This window comes from Ciconia boyciana, chromosome 3, assembly GCF_034638445.1.
Source record: "Ciconia boyciana chromosome 3, ASM3463844v1, whole genome shotgun sequence".
Taxonomy (NCBI): domain Eukaryota; kingdom Metazoa; phylum Chordata; class Aves; order Ciconiiformes; family Ciconiidae; genus Ciconia; species Ciconia boyciana.
Window position 1 is genome coordinate 66962277 of NC_132936.1, and position 19057 is coordinate 66981333.

The window sequence follows — 19057 nt, forward strand, 5'->3', positions numbered from 1 at the left end:
AAATTATGTAAAAGCACAGTCTTGCGACACCTCTGAACCAATCTGCAAGAGAATACAAAATCTGTCTTTTGCTCTCACCCTGGCTCAAAATTAAATTCCAAAAATTATATGCAAATAATATCACCAGTCTAAGTTTAATGAATGGAATCAAGGAAAGGCAAGGGCAAAGGCATCAGTTTTATCCTCTACTAGTGCTGAAGAATTAGCACTAGAATTAGTATGAATTTGAATTACTAAATAGTCTTTGAATGACACGATAACTGGGTGCAATTCAAGTTTGTTAATATTTCTAAACAATAGCAGATGAACTCTCTGCCTAAGTCTTAAGGCTGAAGCCAGGAGCACCGAGTTCCCAGTCACAGACTTGCAGAGTGACCTTGACAAGTCACAGAACATATCTGTGCTTCAGTGTGAGATGGGGGATATTATAATATTTCCTATCTCGCAGAGGTATTGGTAAGGTTCAATTAATCAAAGTCTTTCAAGATCTTCACACAGAAAAGTCTAGATAAGAGCAAAGTATTATTATTACTAAAGTGGACCTCTCCTGAGCACTTAATTTTTCATTTTATATAAACTTTTTTAGCTTATATACACTGTCAGCATGCAGGGCCATAGATCCTTCAGACCTAGTTTGCGTGGAGCTTGTCAAGATACAGCTGTTTTTAGCACTATATCCCTATTAGGATATGACACAATACATCATAACAGCTCCATCAGAGCCATTAGGGTGTAAGCTGTCAATGTGTAATAAGATTACTATGCATTACATCTGGTGGTGCTCTGATAATGCTGAACTAGGTACACTATCGTAGAGTCTGCAAAGCCTTTGAATATTGATGTTGCAATGTCTCTCTAATGAATGCAGCAGTATTATTTTGAAGTAGAAGTAGAATATCTTCTCTAGTGTGTGTGAAGAGCAATTTTTTTGTAAAATATATAACTTTAACTTTTTGCTGTTTCAGAAAACCCCAAAGATACTGGAGGACCCTGGTATCTTTATGTACTAAAGATCTGCAAATGTTTCTATTTACAAATTAAGTTGTTTTTGTTTGCAGAAGCAGCAAAACTTGCCAATTTCTCTATAAATAATAGTCAAATTTATTCAAACAGATATAATCAGATAACTGGCCTTGGATGCCATGGACTGTAGGAAGTTTGCATTCAGAACGGCTACAGAGATCCAGACAACTTCCAGTGTGCTTTTTGTCTCTTCAAAAAGTTCAATTTTCAGACTAAAAAAAAAAGAAACAAATTTATGCTGTTTTTACTATCATATTAGTCAGAGTATAATTGAGACAGGAAAAAAAAAAATTCAAATAATTTGAAGTAAGCATCCAAAAAACTGCTGATTTTCTAACCACAGTCTAGGAAAGATATTATCAAGGAAAATAATCAGCAGAACTTTCTGTTTCAGGGAAAGACTCTATATTAGCAGGTTTGTGCTTCCCTGTCTGCACAACACCTGAGCATCAACCAATCAATTAGTGGTGAATTTATTCTTCTCATACCTTTGTGAAGGACCTTTTACTGGGAGAACTGAAGTGCTGGCTTGACCAGGGTCACGATAAAGTCTGTAGCAGAACAGGGAGAAGAAGTGGGCTTTGCTGGTATTTTAATATCATCACCAGAAATCTGTAATTCTATGTATGAAACTCTTGTTCACAGTATCTCATTATTCCTGAAATAATGTGCTCAAAGTGAGCAAGGTGACAAAGCTACAGTAACAGATATATGCCTGTAGAGTTTGCATGAGAACTTGTGGGTGCATGCCTGTGTGCCTGTACAGGAGGAGGCTGTGGTAAGCCTTGAGTAAAGGGAGAGGTGAAGGGAAAGTACAAACTCTAAGTGCTTACAATATTTTCAAGTCTTCCCAGAGAAGACTGACCTGAGTGGCTTCAAAGGAGCTTTAACATAGCACTTGGCCAGCAAGAGCGTTCGTGCATCTTCAGTAGGTCTGTAGCCTCCTAAAAGTGGAAGTTACAGCCTCTCCCAAGCAGATATCTTGTGAATATGTGAGCTGTTTGATTTTCTGACTCTGCAGTAGGGGCAACAGGCAGGCAGACCTACGATCAGAAAAGCTTAATAAATATTCTAGGAATATATAAGCCAAAAGGTACAGACTGAGTAAGAAGAGAAAACTGTGCAGTCATTTTTCATAATGATAAAAAGTCTTGTTCAAAGACTTTCTCATTAAAAATTAAATATCTTTTGGTGCAGCAATAGAAGGTAAATAAGAAATGGATTCAGAGACCTGACACTTATGCTGAATAACAACCAGGAAAACATGCTGTGGTCTTTGAAGGAGACATAGAGCACAACTAAACAAGGAGAAATACAGAAAAGAAAAGGTAAAATTAAAAAAAGCAAGCGAAATGAGGAGGAATGTCGATAACGTGACAGGTAGCATAAGTACAGGCTTTTTCTGTTATTAAAGCGAACAGGAAGCTGTTGCAAGAAATTCAAATGCTTTGCAAGTATAGGCTGACACGGGGAAACAATGGGCTGAAGGGAAGATGCTTACATGGAGAAAGAAGTTGCTCCTTTAAAAGAGTAGCTAACAAAATCACGTGGAAATAATCTGCAGCGTTCTATCTTGGCATTTTTGTCTCTGGCTAGTGTAGTCCACACAGAGGAGAGAATGAGAAAGGTCAAAGACATGAATTATATCTTCTACCGAGGAACAAAATCCCCTCTCATAAATATAGGAGTTTTCACAGAGACAAAAAGACATATAAAATGCTGGGAATGATCTAGAACAGGTAGTGAAGAGCTAGAGGTCTGAGAACAAACCTATCCCAGGTGCGAACATGTCATTTCCCTCATGTGGCGTTCTCAAAAACATGTCACAGGGTTTTGGAAGAGATTCCCAGTTCTTCATGGCAAAATGTTCAAAATTCAAAAGTCTTCTGAAAGTGTTAAGATAGACATTAAAGGAAGCTGTTCTTATTTGTAGATTTGCTGTGTCAAGGACAGAGTAACTGCGGAGGAAAATTAAAAAAGAAGTTGATTCAAAGACCCTCCCAAACTGAGCAAGAACACCAAAGAGCATATGCCTTCAAAAGTAACATTTGCTGAGACAGCAGGAATGAAATTATTCCAGAAATTAAATGCTTCTTTGCCCCCACTACAGGTTTGAGGGGGGGTTTTTTTGGTTTTTTTTTTGTTTTGTCCCCCCCACCCCGGAAGGCTATTTTTGAACCACAGTCCCCAGATGGTTAGAAACCTTCTTCTGATTTCCAGCCTAAATTTATTCAGAATCAGTTTATATTCATTTGTCCTTGTGCCAGCACTGTCCTTTTGTTTTAATAGTACATCTATATTGTGTACCTATTTGTAGATTAAATTATTTAGCATTACAAAAGATAATATCAATTTTTAAGAGAAATCACCAGCTGAGATTATGAAGATAAAATTCATTGTTGCAACAGCTGTCTGATCATAAAGTTATAGCCTAAAAAGCTTATAAATACAATAAGATGTGTTTTCACATCACTTCAGGGGAAAATAACACGTTGTATCTTTTTATTACTTCTTTTTATGATATTCAGTAATGAAATACAGTTAAAATAAATTTCAGTAAAACAGATCTTGATTTGAGAAAAAAGCAGACTAGGTGGAGTCATTGTTTGTTCATTAAAGGCAGGAGCCTAGTCTTCAACCTTGGTACGAGTGATACAATGAAGCTCTCTTTCAGACCTGACTAACTGCTTGGTCACAATTGGTAGCCATATGACAATTGATTGGCAACTGCATAACAACCAGCTATTTTGGAAGTAGATTTAGACAAACGGATGTTTGAGGGAGGGAAATTGAAAGTGTCAAGCTGAAGGAATAAAGAGTGTCCAGGTCTATGCAAACATATTGTAGAGATTGTACTGCTGGGTTGTAAGCCCTTCTGAGCAATGATAGTCCCTTTCCAGGTGCTTGTGAGTATTAATGGTCCTTGATGCATTAGTATATAAAAAACCAACACTAATAATGGTTTCTAGGTTTTCTCTCTTTCTTGTGCAAAGGAACACCACCAAGTAAACTGCTGTCTGTCAGAGCCTCTAGGAAATATTACAGGGATTCCTCTGCAGCATTTTCCCTTCTGTGCAGGACAGACTGAAGGCGTGTGAAGCAGAATATCAGAAATCATGTTTCTTGGCTGAATGAAACTTCAGATTTACCTTCCTATTCCCATTATTAATTACCTACAGCTTCTCCAGCAACATCTTCTATCCACAACTGGACACATTCTCTACCCTGTATATGCTTAAGTGCTGGTACTCTGTCAATGCTGAGCTGGTGCCTCCTTTCTGTCTATCCTTCTGTTTTCCCTCCTGTGTATTCCGGCAGTACAGGGCCCTTCCTTACTAACCTTTTCCACCTGAATAAGCTAGAACAACACATGAGTCCTGACCTAGAGCAATGCAGACAAGTAGTAGGCTGGATCCCTATGTGCACTGCCTTTCTACATGATGTCCCTCCTTGTCCTCAGCGGACACAAGGCACCAGAGATGTATCAGAGATAAGGAGAGTGTGTCTGCCTGCCTGCTCACCCTCTAGCTCTGGGAGACAAGTAGGGTCAATAACAGAGTGTAGTGGTTTGTGCCCAGAACAGTGAGTCTCCCACAAATACTGTGAGAGGTAAATGGTGGGTATTACTGTTTGTATTTCAGCTGATCATAAATGTAAACAGGATATAGTAGCCCAAAGGATAAACTGAACTCAAAGGTACTTGTAGTTACTCTGAAGCTTGTACTATAAAAAAATCGGGAGCAAGCCATTCATTGAAGTCCTGGCTTTCACGCACTTGTGTTTGGCATTGTTATTTTAATCTCCTGACCCCATTCTGTGTTTCTGTACTGTTTGTCTTCTCTGGAAATGTTTAACTTGCTAGGTTAAAATTAGTCTTGTGTTATGGAGATACTGTGCTAGGCTACTGGGATTTGCCCCTCTAAAGCTAACCTGATCTTAACTCTGTGTCTTTTGTATGTCCAAACAATTACACTTGGTAGCCTGTCAGCTTATAGTGGCAATAGGAACCTCAGATGAATGTGAGAAAAGTTTATACCCCACTTGATACACTTTATCCATGGCAATTTTTTCAGGTACACAAAGCCTTTTGGGCTTAATCCTGCAAATGCCTTTCAAAAGGCCCAACTGCTGAGGAACTGTATCTTCAAAGCATTCTCTCCTTCAAGCCTGTGAGCCTCCAGTGCATTCCACAGAGAGGCTGTTAACATTCATTTTCTTCCATTACTGCCACATAAACTGTAAATTGTTTTGTGTTTTTTTTTTCCTAAAGAGGGCGGGGGGGGAGATGAAAACTCCCCTTCTGCATGTTAACTCTGTACCTGCCTACCCTTCATACACCATCTCCACCTTCCCCAGGGTCCTCCCCATGTTTCTGCAGTCTGGACTGGCCACAGAGTAATTTCCTAGGAAGAATGTTGGAGTAATCCTTCTTTTTAGCCTAAATAAACTCTACCTGCTCTACACGGTACTTTGAAGATGTTTTCCCCTGAAAGACAATGACAAATTCATTCCATCCAGTGATGATTTATGTATAAAACAACTTTGGAAATTAACACAAAAGTAACCTTTATCTTCTGTGAGAACATATTCTGAGAAATATGTGATGGTATCCTATTTACGCAGTAATTAAACATGATCTTCCTTATCTTCATCAGCCCCTGGGAAAAGCCACTTCTACAGTGATTCCCTGGTCTTATGACAAGTTTAGCCAGTCCTGGAAACCACTTGGTAAATTGTCCATTCATATCTATTTTCAGTCCCTTAACATTAATACTGACATTAAGAGATTATTATTTAAGTAGGAAAAACCAGTAACAATAAGTAATCCGATTCTTTCTTGATGTACAGCTCCTGATCTTTAATAAGAATTAGGAATATTAATGTTCAAATGCTAACTCTTCTAAAGAAAAGACATTTTTCTGGAAAACTCATACTCATATAGATAAAGTTTTGTCCACATGTGTGAAAGTATTGGAACCTTTAAAATCCTGTAATTTCTCTATATAGTGGATCTTGAATATAAGTTTAATTTAATTGATTTCTGGATAATGAAGAACAGTGCAAATAAAATCCACATAAACCTACTTAATACAAACAACAGATTATCCTAATTTTGTCTTGAGTTGTCTATTTTTGTTTATGATAAAAGAAATACATTTAATAATAATATATAGAGTATGTGAACTGCAATTAACATGTATATGTTATGCACTATTCTCCTTTTATAGCACAAACAGATTATTATGCAGATGTACACAGCCTTCAAAATAGCTGAGAAAATCTAACTGATGCTTGAAACAGCATACTTTTCTTATGCAGAAAACAGCAGAAAATGTTCAGAATTTATATGTCAATCTTCCTAGAAAATATTCAAATGGCCTAAAAGCATAAGTTGCTACTTATGAAGCAATAAGAAGAGATTCTGTTCTTATGCCCCCTGTTCTAATTATCTCTGTTTGTTACAAGCATTTCTTATTCCTGCCACCATTTTGGACTGATCTGGCAATTTCCTGCTCTTGGGCTGAATGCTTAATCAAACAAGTGATGCCACTAGAGCCGGTGGGTATGCTGGAATGAAATTATATTTGTCAGAGTACATATTCACAGGACTGGCTCCAGGATGCTCAGTAGCAAGGCAAAGATATTAAATGTAATCAGTATAGTGAAGACTTTCAAGTGCTCACGTGACCTTCCTTTGGGGGTGTACAATTTCAGAAAGGAACCTCGGATATCTAGAGATGTTAATCGCCATCCATTTTGTTTGCCTCAGCTAGTACCTTGGAAACCCAGTTCCTAGGCAGATCAGCCCCTTAGAAACTTAAATTTTCAATTCAATGCTTGTCCAGAGTTCTCTCCTAGGTTCATTCACCAGTGCCAGCTGTGCATAAACACCATTAAACTGAGTACAGCTAGATGGGAAATATCTAAATAGCGACAGAGGTGGGGCTACTTAACTATTTTCCGGTGCTGAGCACAGGAATGTAAACCTGCAGTGTAGGTGCGTAGCGCTGAGGCAATGCGGAAAGGCTCTGTCTATCCAACCCTGGAATACAGGGCTACCCCTGTCCCAGAACTCCTACATTAAAAGCAAACAAACAGGTACATATTTAGATATCTAGAATGTTTACTGACTTCAAGTTTCATGAGAGACTACAGTCAGGAGAGACTTAAGTAAATCAGGAGAGCTGATGGGAAAGCAAGCAGAGTGGAATGCATACTTGTCTGATTCTCATTAATGACATCTCCAGGCCAAGATTAGAGAATGATGCTGAGAAAGAGTGATTCTTTTCCCTTTTTCCTCAGAAACAAGCTCATCATTATAGCAACACACCTGATCTCAACTATCTAAAGAGGAGAAAATCCCGAGGTCACCAGATTCACCCATGAGATCTTGAGTAAATTGAACTGGGTAGAAATTTCATCTTGATTTACTAGAGTTGTCATGCTTTTTTAAAATTAAAAGATATACAACCAGGATCTATCATTTGATGTATTATTGGCAGGAAGTCTAAAACTATTGGCACATATTACCTAAAAGCAATGAACATTACAAATGAAAGCCTGTCTTTTAAGAAGACATCAGCAATATAAGATTCTGAGTCCTATAGAAATAAAATAGTTTCTGCTGTTATGTTTTATGAAGCTACAGTAGATCTTTGATGAAAAGATTTGCAAAAACTTTCAAGAACGTGTATTTCATGAAGTTTTTGCCAATGAGAGAAAGGCCAGTTGATTTTGTTATCAGACCTTGTTTTTCAAGGGAGGGAGTTACTGTAGCTCTAGCACTCTATTTTTTATTTGTCCTATGTGGACCAGTCTAGACTTTATGAATATGTGTTTTTGTGACAAGAACATTCTTTTAAACGTCCTCTTTTTGTACTATTTTGCTACGAACTGTGGGAAAACTTCATTCTTCTGAGATTTTTGTGGAGAGATTATTTTTCTTGTGTTTGATTAATTATCTGTTGAGGCAACCATAGTTTTCCAAACGTTGTGCTCAAAGGCATGAATATCTCTTATTTATACTAGGTTATGAAGTGGATTAAAAACATAGCCACTGTGTATAAGCACCACATGAGAGTATTTCTATAAACAGAAATGAAATGAGTTGCAATTGACTTTGGGATTCCCTTGGATGTGCCCTCTTGAGATACATTGTCAGTGCAATGATGTTGCCAGCAAGACTGTAAGTTAGGTTCTCCTCCTGAATCAAAATCCACACAGAACGTTTATGTATCACCTGTGTCTTATGAGTATTACTCTTATGCTCAAGTTATGAGAGGATCCAAGTTAAAGAACTCTAGTAATTAAACTTTTCTTTACCCATCAACTCAGTTTTGCAGAAATAGCCATATACAGCACTATTCTTTCTTTCTTACTTTTTTTTTTTTTTTTAGAATACATGAAAGTATTTTAGAGGCTTTTAAACATTCTTTCAGGTTGGAGGAAACTTAGTTATTAAAGTACTTTATTAGAACATAAGGGATTATATGAAAACTTGAAAACTTAAGAAATTAAACCTAAGAGGAAACAGAAATTTAGGTCTGATATTATTATTATCCAAGCTGAATAGTATGTGAAATGTAAGTGCTATTAAAAACTGAACATCAAAAGAGATTTTAACATTCATTCAGTTCCAGCTTGTTATGGCAGCAATGTAGTCACTATATTTTTTTGATCACTTATTACATGATACTGACCTCTATCTTACTTTCCAGTGGCTTAACATCAAAATATACTGCTATAATAAATGCAAAATATGTGTATAAGAAACATTGCCTAATATTTTCAGGGTTTCTGTAAACTTCATGGAATGAAGAGGGTCCTTGCACAGCCATTTATAGAGGAGACTCTGCTCTTTCTGCCATGACATGTCCACATTGAATCAGTCCAGAAGGTTAGGCCAACAAGATGTGTTAAAAGAAGCAATCACCTGATTTCTGATTGTAAATAGGTTTCCTGTTTGAAACCACGGGCAGTATGAACCTCTCCACTTCCAAAGGAAAAAGGTATTAACTTAATGAGGCTACCCAAAGAAGAAATTAAAGCAAAATAATTATTATTATAAAACCAAGATGGTCATTTAGGGTATTCCCACTGCTACAGTGCAGTTGGTACTGTAGAGATTTAGTGGATAGAGCACATGGTTGGAAAGCAGTGACAAATACTGGAGTTTTATCAAAACATTTATCCTGGAGAATTTTTTTAATGTTTAATCAATGACACATTAAAAAAGCTTGATATGTTAATAAAACATCAACATTTTGCACTGAAGTACATTAGGTGCCTTAAACTGCCAAACAAACAGTGAATGTATTCTGCACGGCAACTGCTTGACATGTCAGTTGTTTAATCATTAAGAGCTAGACAAATACTGTAAAATATCTTTTGTGCATTTTTGATTGAGTTCTACATCCATTTCCTATTCCTTTTGCACTTGCTTTCCACAAAGGCTTGAGCAAACAGGCTTTATTTGCACCGTTTTACACAACAGGTGACATTTATTCCTGTACAGAGGAAACAGAAGCAGCACATCTGAGTGCAAAACTGATTCAAAAATAGCTTTTGCATTATTAGGGACTTACTGTAAGCTCTTGAGAGACGGCAGTATCTTCTCCAGCTGGATTAACACTGCCTGCTACAGTGCAAGTTTGATGTCTCAAGATACAAGAGCAGCTTCAGAGATGCACATCACTCCCAGAGGTGGACAACTGCTGCATCCAACCTTCCCACTGAAAATGGGTGACTTCTCCAGACAAGGAGGTAGTAGTGCCATGCATTGACCATTAACAGTGGCTTCACACATTTTTTCAGTGTCGCAGTGGCTGTAGTTATGAAGAAAATTTGCAGTCCAAGAGAACGAAGACGTGCTATGTAACAAAACACGGGCAACTGAAAGTGATATACCAGGCTTCTGTGGGTTTTTTTTTTTTTTTCTCCCCTCTCCTCAAGTTCATAGGAGTCTTATATGCAAAGACTTTACAACACAGTGAAAGAAAAATTAACTTCAGCTCAGTTTTCAGGAAATATATTCAATAGCAAGCTAATTTTGGTGCCTATGAATCCCTGAAAAGCTATGTGGCTAAAGAGGACAAGAATTAGTGTGTTCTAAAATTCCTTAATCTTCTTTATCTACTGCAACTCCCCAAGAGGTTCAAAACCTATTAGAAACCATAATCAGAGATCAGAAAAGTACGCTGAATAATCTGAACTCTTACACTTTAATTCATGAAGCTCAGAATTCTATTGTGATGGACAAATCTCTGACAGAAGCTGTTTGCAATCCATCTAAAGGAATAAAGCAAATAAATTCAGGGAAATCTAGATTTACTCTTGTACATTCTGCAAGCAGAAAAAGCTAGGCTGGATGAATACATTGCTAATTGTGAATTATTCATCTCACTCTAGCAATCAGTAACATCCACATTAAACATTAAAGACCTAGATTCACAAGGAGAGTTTAGGCACATAAATACCTCTTCAGGCAGCCAGGGTTGACATTTAAATGCTAGTGGTATTCAACACCCACCCTCCTCCCCCTCGCCTTTTCATAGGTGCTTAAAACTGCATACATACTCAAGTTTCTGTTGAAAGGCATCAGAATAACTTCCAAAATTTTAGCAGCAAGGAGTTAGTAGATACCTGTTTTATTGCTTTTCCATGTCAAAGTTCACACAATAATTCTCTCTTATCACACTTCTTGTATCCGATTTTTCATCTTACAAAATCTACACTCTGAAACTCTTTCTCTAAAATATTGTAGCGTTAGCTTAAAGCCTGGAAGCTGAGTTTCTGTACTCCTACCCAAGTGCTAACGTAAGGTGCAGAGTCAGTCTCCAATGTCAGCGGTCTGATAAATATTTAGATCCTACACAGACACACATGCACAAAATGAGCTTCAAGAAGAGAAATTAATTACAGTTTGCTAGAATATCTATAACATCAATACCAAAAATGTTCATTTTATGACTATATGATGATTTTGTGACTCACAATGATAAGACAATTCTGATCGCTTTTCTGAGCTTTAACCCTGAGCTTGGTACCTCTGTTTGGTTTGCAGGGAGTGCTGGCTAATAGCACGGTGATTAGTGATTTCTACTAAATCATTGTAGATGTGGTTCAAGCACCACTAGAAACAAGAAGGCTGGGACCTCATGTCTCTCCTCCAGGGTGAGCAGTAATCCTCTGGCAGCTGTGTCACAATAACTGTGACTTCCTCAGTTATTGAAGAGAAGTCTCAAGTTCCCAGGTTTAAAAGAGGGTTAATGGCTGTGGCCTGCAAAAGGAGATTGGGACTTCATAGGAGCTCAGGACTGATCTTCTGTATCTCTTTTTGGGTGCTGCTCGAGCCCACAAATATAGAAAAACTTCTTTAGATCAAACATGGAATTTATGCTACCTTTTGATATTCTTTCTCTGAAATAAGGTTGTGATTGCTGAATCTCTTTCTTATCTAACTCTCTGCCCCTTTTCTAGGGTTGGGTTTTTCCCCTGAAATCTTTTCAATGTGAATAAAAAAAGTCTTTAGGCTGATTAAATGCAACTGAAGTTTTTGAGGGTGTTCAGGTATAAGGATATGACAATGCTTGTTAAGATCATTTCAATGTTAAATATGAAGGATCTGTACATACATCATCTAATCAGACTCTCTCTCTTTGGTTTACTTTTCAAACAAGGAGCCCAGAAATGAACTTTATGGAGACTGGACTTTCCTCAGAAATTTTTCTTCCTCTTCTCCTTCCCCTTTTGTCGGTTTGGCCTCAAGTCACCACTTAAGGCCAATATGAGTTCAGCATGGGTCTGATCCCCATTGTGTGAGCATGTCTGATTGATAGATGCCATAAAGGAAGTGGTGGAAGACAAAAGCTCTTCAGTTGTTTAAACTTATGCTGCATAAACTACTTCAGATTATAGGTATATGAAAAGTCTCAATCATAGATATTTACATGACTCAAATGATTAAGTTCCATACTAAATGTTTGAATTATGATAAGCATCTGATATGAAGCTAAAAAAAAGGCAGGAAATACAATGGAAAGTCAACAGTCCTCATTTAACTTGTGTTATCCTGCAGTGGGGTGAGAGGGCCGGGATGGGGAAAGGCAAAAGTAAGAGCAAAAGTATGATGTGACCCAAACCTTGAACTCCCTTTGAATTTTAGCAGTTCTAGCATAAGTGTGAGAAAGAAATATTTAGTCACATTTGTTTGGTCTTTAAAAATATTTCACACAAAAAGTTTTTTATATGTAAGAATATTATCTAGTGAATTCCAATATGTGGTCTCTTCAGCAAATAAAGCCAAATAATGTGGAACAAACATTATCCTGTCTGACTGGAGCAACCTGCAGACTTTCCAGTTTTCTGAGTAAAATCTCTTATTTATATATGCACAGGAAGTAATTTTATTGAAGCCAGAGACTAAAAAGTAGTTCCACTTTATTAGAAAGTGTAGCAATGCTGTGAACAAAATCCTTCCACAAATTAATCTTCAATATTTGCTACAGATGTGCAGTAACTGATTGTTAAATTGCAAGATCACTGTAGAAATAATTAATAATATCACATGAATTGGACCATATTTGAACAAATAAATAATGTTCGTTTTAACAGAAATGTAATGACAACACAGACAATATGACTTTTTTTTCTATTTTTAGTGCATGATTAAAACCTCCAGGTAGGTATTTCTGTTGAAACAGAAAAATTGAAAACAGGAAATTGTCCAGCTTACCAATGGCAAAATAAATCTCAGTGGAATAATTATTTTGATATTAAATCACTTTTATTCTGGAGTGCAGTATTCACTGAATAGCTTTTCTAGTAGAGCTTATAGGGAGAGCTTATTCTACTGTAGTTGTAATGGGCAATTTCCCTGTACAGACATGCTTAAAGTTGTGCAGAATATGGTCTTTGGAAATAATGCTCCATGCCAAGATGTTTCATAGAATATTTATTTTTGCTTGTATTATAAAGCTCTGAAGATACAGATTTGTGAAATGGATGAATGCCTACATGCTGATGGGTACTTAACAAATATTAATAGCCTGGCTTTAAAATATGAGACAGCTGTTTCAGCTGGTTTCCACATGTGATTCCAAATATTACAGTGGGATGTGATCTCTATATATAGTTCAGAAACAGACCTCCAACTCAAAGAATCTCCTGGAAAAAGACTTGTTTAGTTGGGAAGTAGGCACTTAAGGTGGGGGAGCCGCTTTCAAGTTTTCTGACTCTGCTCTTTAAGGGAATTGTATCAAGTTCTTGAAATGTGATAATCTTAACTTTGAAGGACTGAGAAATATTCTGAACTTTTCAGGTCATCTCCTATTTTAAGTCATGATATTCCACTGATGTTTAAAATAGGAAAGCATGGATGCTTTCCTCAGAGCGTCAGCTCTCAGTTTTTTTAATGTGTTTGAGCAAGAAGCTATGTGTGATGGAGAGAGAAGATAGCCCACTTTTTTCACCTTGATCAACTATAAGCAGACCTACTGAAGCACAACTTGAGTTGCACACACCTCCATGCATGAACTGCTGTGTGCCTGTCCAGTATGACCAATGAAGCTGTGTTTTAATGGATGAAGAGTGCAACTATATGCACAAGGGAACAACTTTGAAAAGTGGGATTTTAGATTTCAGAGCACAATACTGGTTCTACATCATCTTCCTTTAAGATTCCTTTATTCTGTTTAGTAGTTTAATTTCATCCATTTGTAAAGTCACAGGTCAGGTGTGTTTATATTGTGTGATAGGTATTCTATGTGGTGTTGAAATTCTGGTTCCTCCTGTTACCCTAAGATGGATGCACTAAAGTGTACTACAGCTTCCTTCCTGCTTGGACTCAGGTGTCCTTGCGTAGAAACCTGGGCTTGTGATAAGAAAGAGGACAGGGCTGATATTCATCCCCTTTCACCCACAACAGAGGACTCCTAAACCCCACAGTATAGCTCTGGCCTTTGTATTCAACAGGACTGTCTATATAGAGAAGCAACGAGAAACAATTGCTTCAAACAAATACGAGGCCAAATCGTGCAAGCAGCAATGATGTTCAGTTACTGAAGGCTAGATCTGTCAGTCCCTGGGTCCCCCATTTAGCCTTATGTATTATCAGAACTGTCTTCTAGTTGTGGTTCACTTGAGCAAAGGGATAAAAAGCGGGAACTAGTTTCTGGACAATTAGCATCTGTGTCATGTGCTGTTCCAGCCCTGGTACAAAGCTCCCCATTTCCCATACTAGCTATATGGTAAATGCCACACGGGCAGGCAATCATTGTGGGATCAATTTGATGCCTGGGTCTAATTAATTGCACCCATAGATGTTGTCTTAACCAAGTTCTGATGCCGCCATCATATTATACAAGCCCTTTCCAGATCTGCTTTGAGCATCATGACTGACATCTATCATACGGAGATGTAATCTGCAGTTTTTCTGCTGTAGAAAATTGATGTAGGTTTTGAAATATATGCATTTATAATTATTTTATGTCTGTGGTTTTAAGTCCTTTTTTTCTGAAAACAAGGCCAAGAAATAGATCCTTTCTTTAGAAAGAAAACTGGTGGGATTTTTTCAGTGTCAAATTAAAGCAAATTATAATGCTTTTCATTTTAAGGGGTTTTTGACACAAGTCATGATCATATGGAGATGGATTTCGCTACAGAAAGTCATGGTCCATTTCCTGTAATGGTGGTGATATTCTAGGCAAAGACACGCACGCACACACACACAAAAGCATTGAAAAGAGTTTTGCTCTGGAGTGGCTAAAAGTGTCAAAAATAATTATATTGAATAAATTTGAAATAAAAGACCTCAAATCAATCAAGCAAATCATGTAGGAAATATATTGCACAGTTAGATAAAGGAATTAGAATATGACATCAATCAGCAACTTAAATATTGCATCTCTTTTTCTCAACCCTTCTCCTGGAACCATAAATTACTTGTGTCCAAGATAAGCAGCACTTGCCCATGCAAACTCTGCTCACAAGTGTCACCAGTTTGCATTGGCAGCCTTGCAAAATTGGGTCTTGGAGGTATGTTATAACAACCATCCAAGCAAGCTGGGGGTTGGAGGGCCTTTTGGGTTCCAAGGCCCAGATAGCTCTGTATGTACTTTACTGAATGTAAACATTTAATGTTTGCAAGCCCTTACAAGCATTAATCAACTCAGCCTTTGCACTGTGCTGGTATGTGCTTGTTTTAAAGGTTTGGAGGGTAGCACAACTTTTCAACAGGACAAGCTTTGGAAGATCAGATAGGTCAGAGGGGGAACTTAGGAGGCTTAGGAGTAGCTGCTGCTAGCCAAAGGCTCTTCCCCAGTAAAGGACAGTACTGCCAGAAGTGAGGGGAATGTGACTAATCTTTGATTCTTTGGAGAAATAATTAACAAACTTTCAGCCTTAATGATCAGCCGATAACTATTTACAGTTGCAATTAATATTTTCAGATAAGGGAGTGCTAAGAACCGATAGGTTTTTTGTTTTAAAATTAAATATTAAGGTTTGTTGAATTATACGAGGGTTACTTCCTTGCCTTTTAAGCAATTGTTTGGCTTTGGTGCTAAATGCAGCTCTGGACTTATACATTCCACCTCTCTCCTCTTTCTATAACACCATGGTTAATTTAAGCCCTTAAACTTTCTATAGGAATCTGCCTGGAACAACAATCTTCCTTCACACACATACTTTCTTTCTTTCCCTCTGTCTAAAATTTAATTAAGGTTTTTTTAGAAATCTTTTTGCTAAATTCCTCTGAAGCAGTTGTTCTATTAAACATAGTTTTTTGGCTCAGTTTATGAAAATTACACATTAGTTAAGATTTTGATTAAGATTGTTTTTGTGGTTGCTTGCTAACCTTGCAACATAAGAAAAAAAATCAAGTGTACTGATCAACACAAATACACATTTGCTCAGTATCTGAAAGGTAAATAACTATGTTCTTGCTGGAGAGGTATGTTCTCCATTCTTTTTGTGTTTATTCACTTAATTGCACCTGCAAAAGCTCAGAATCATTTAGTGTATGTTACTATTGTTAAATGCTAAATACAGATAAAAAGAAGTGTTGAAAGGAAAATGTGTGATCAGCTTCTGTGATGGTATTCACACATGGTCTTAATCTAGCACTTGCATTTTGTATATTTAGACACAAGAGTTAAGATCCTGACTACTTACATACATAATCATGTAGTTACGGTGTGTCAAGAGCACATATTCCGATTCATTATAGACTGAGAATTCAAGAACTGAATTAGCGTTTCTGAAAAAAATTGTTAGAACTTCAGAATCAAATTAAGGCCAACTTCAAATATCTTTACACTGAAGAGCTCAAGAGCTGCCAAAGAAATAGGATGGTATCCCATTCAAGTGGAGATGTAAACACTTGTTCCATAATTAATAAACCTCCAGTTGCTGTACGTATGAGGGCACTTCTTTGCCTGTAGATCTTCAAGGGTCCATTGAGTTCAATGGAGCTATACAAATTCACATTGACCAAGCATCTGGCTCTTAGTGTCATGTAAATTAGATATTAACAACAGCATAAGGCCATTTTGTCCATTTTTCTGCTGTGGCGAGATTATTACCTACAGCATATTGCCCAATTCAGATTATTAAAATAATGAGATTTCCCTTACTTCCTAGGGAAAACTGTTAATTCCAGACTTTAATTATGCTCAGAATTGCAGACTATTTCTTTGAGGTGCAAAACCATTTTTAGTTTCCTTTACCTAATTTTTTTCCCATAGACAACTAAATACTTTGTTCCACTCAGCAAAATTCTCTCTTACTGGCTGGGCGGGTCACTATGTTTGATCTCTGGCCTATTAAAATTAGAATAAATGTTTCAAGGCAGAGGAACACAATAGTACTGTTAATGAAATGGGAATTTTTGCTTATCAGATCATATTTTATTTTTTAAATGCTCTACTGACATAATCTAAATCCTCTTCTACAAACTTAAATTTGTGAAGGAGTGCTTGTAGGAGAATGAAGGTTTCTTTGGCACAAGATCAAACATTCTGCAAAGTAAATTCTGGCCAAGCACTTCAGCTAAATACTCGGTAGTTTTAGGCACTGGGTTTGAACATTCTTTTCTAGGTTCATGCTTTTATCTTCCGAGGACATTCCAGGATCAGTGCTTTTCATGGCCTCTTTTGCACACTTTCTAGGCAAAGACTGTTTTCCTAGCTTATAGAAATGGGAGTTCAGAGCTTTAGCTCTCCAAGAAAGACTAGGTGGTATCTAAAAGTTGCCAGGAAAACTTCCCTGAAGATTCACCCTGTCACAGCTCTGGCTTACAGCTCATTGCTTCTGTGACATTTGATGGTGAAACCAGTCAGACCTACTAGCTTTGCAGAGCCACCTGCATTTTAGTTAGTGAAAAGAAAAATCCAGAAAGAAAAAGAACTAGACAAAACAGGGGAATACATCAGTTTTCTTAACACACTTGAATATTTTGGGTCATTCAGGACTCCAGGAATTTCAGTGTTGTACATACCTTCATATATTTTGACTAGCCTCCTTTGAATAGTAGATTTCCTTCTTTCCTTTTACATTTCCTTCCTTTGTTGCCAGCTTCCTACTTTCTCACATGCTTACAGTTGAAAAATCTCCGTCTGCCAGAAAAAACTTTTCCAATAGTTCTTCCATCCTGCTCAAACTTTCCTGCTCTTTTATTCCTCTTAGGCATTTCCAGCATAAGGTTTAACTTATCCTAATGTGAACACTTCAGGTAGATCTGATGAATCTCAAAGTGACTTTACTCTCTCTATTAATTATAAAGAGAATCCAGGCTGACTAGCTCAGATGTAGGTATCTTCATGGCAGCTACCCAAATTTGATTAGAAGAATTTTGCACCTGCACTGAGTGTTGAACAGCTGAAATATGTCTGCAAAATTTTCTCAGTCCTCGTAGATATTTGCTGGGATCAAAGGCAGTGACCAAATTGCCCATGTTTGTGAAGCTCTGCAAAGAAATAGGTCCCACCTGGAAATGTTGCAGGCTAGCGTGGGAGATGCAGGGGTGAGCCCATGAGAGGATGGCACATGCCTACTGCCTCCCAGTGGAAGCGTGCTTCCCCTTGGTGCAGTTAGCTGACCTTTTGGGAGCACTGGAATTGCATGGAACCTAGAACAAGCCATGAACCTGAATGAAAATTTTGCCTAAAAGAACAGAAAAGCACAGTGCAACATGAAGTATATTGTATTAGATGTGTGTGGGAGGTCTGCATACAAATCACACCAATAAAACCAGAAGACAACAGTTTAACACCAAAATTAAAGTTGAAAACAACTAAAATAAAATTCAATAAACAAAATGCCCCACTTAAGAGTATGTTCAGTTTACAGGGGTTTGCATTTGTGAAAAAGACTTTAATTGCCTGCTTATACCTACAAAGCCCATCAGCTTTGTAGCCCAGCCTTTCACACAAGAAGAGTAAAGAGAGCACTTATTAAAGAACAACTTAGCAATGTTCAGCCAATCAGCTCATACAAATGGCTAATACTCTCAATCCTGCAATTTTGTGCCCAGAGTGCCTTGCACAAATACTGAATATTTGTTGTTCTGCCCATTATTGTGTGGCTGAGATGATACTCACCTGAATTGCTACCACATCTCATAATACAAACTATCCCAGCTGATCTCTAAACATATATAGTCAGAGAGCCTCAAGAACACTGCGGCTGAAAAAAGGACAGGAACATGCTGTGACACTGAGCTTTCAAAAGTCTTTTCCTTGCCCTAGTGGCAAAGAAAAATATTTCAGGTGATAAGAGTAGAAAAAACCCAAAAGATTCACTACTCACTTGTATAGAGAATTATGTAAGTTGCAAAGATACTTTTTTTCCTCAGTTCAACCAGATAGTCAGTGATGTGATGTCACTTTCTTATAGTGAGGAAGCATTATAAACTATTTCTTTAATGAATACATTATAATATTTTACACCGCCATTTAATAAAATGCACATTGCACACAAAGAAGTATACTCCTGGTTCAAACAGGAGTAATAAACCTGCTCTGTACTTGAATGTCCC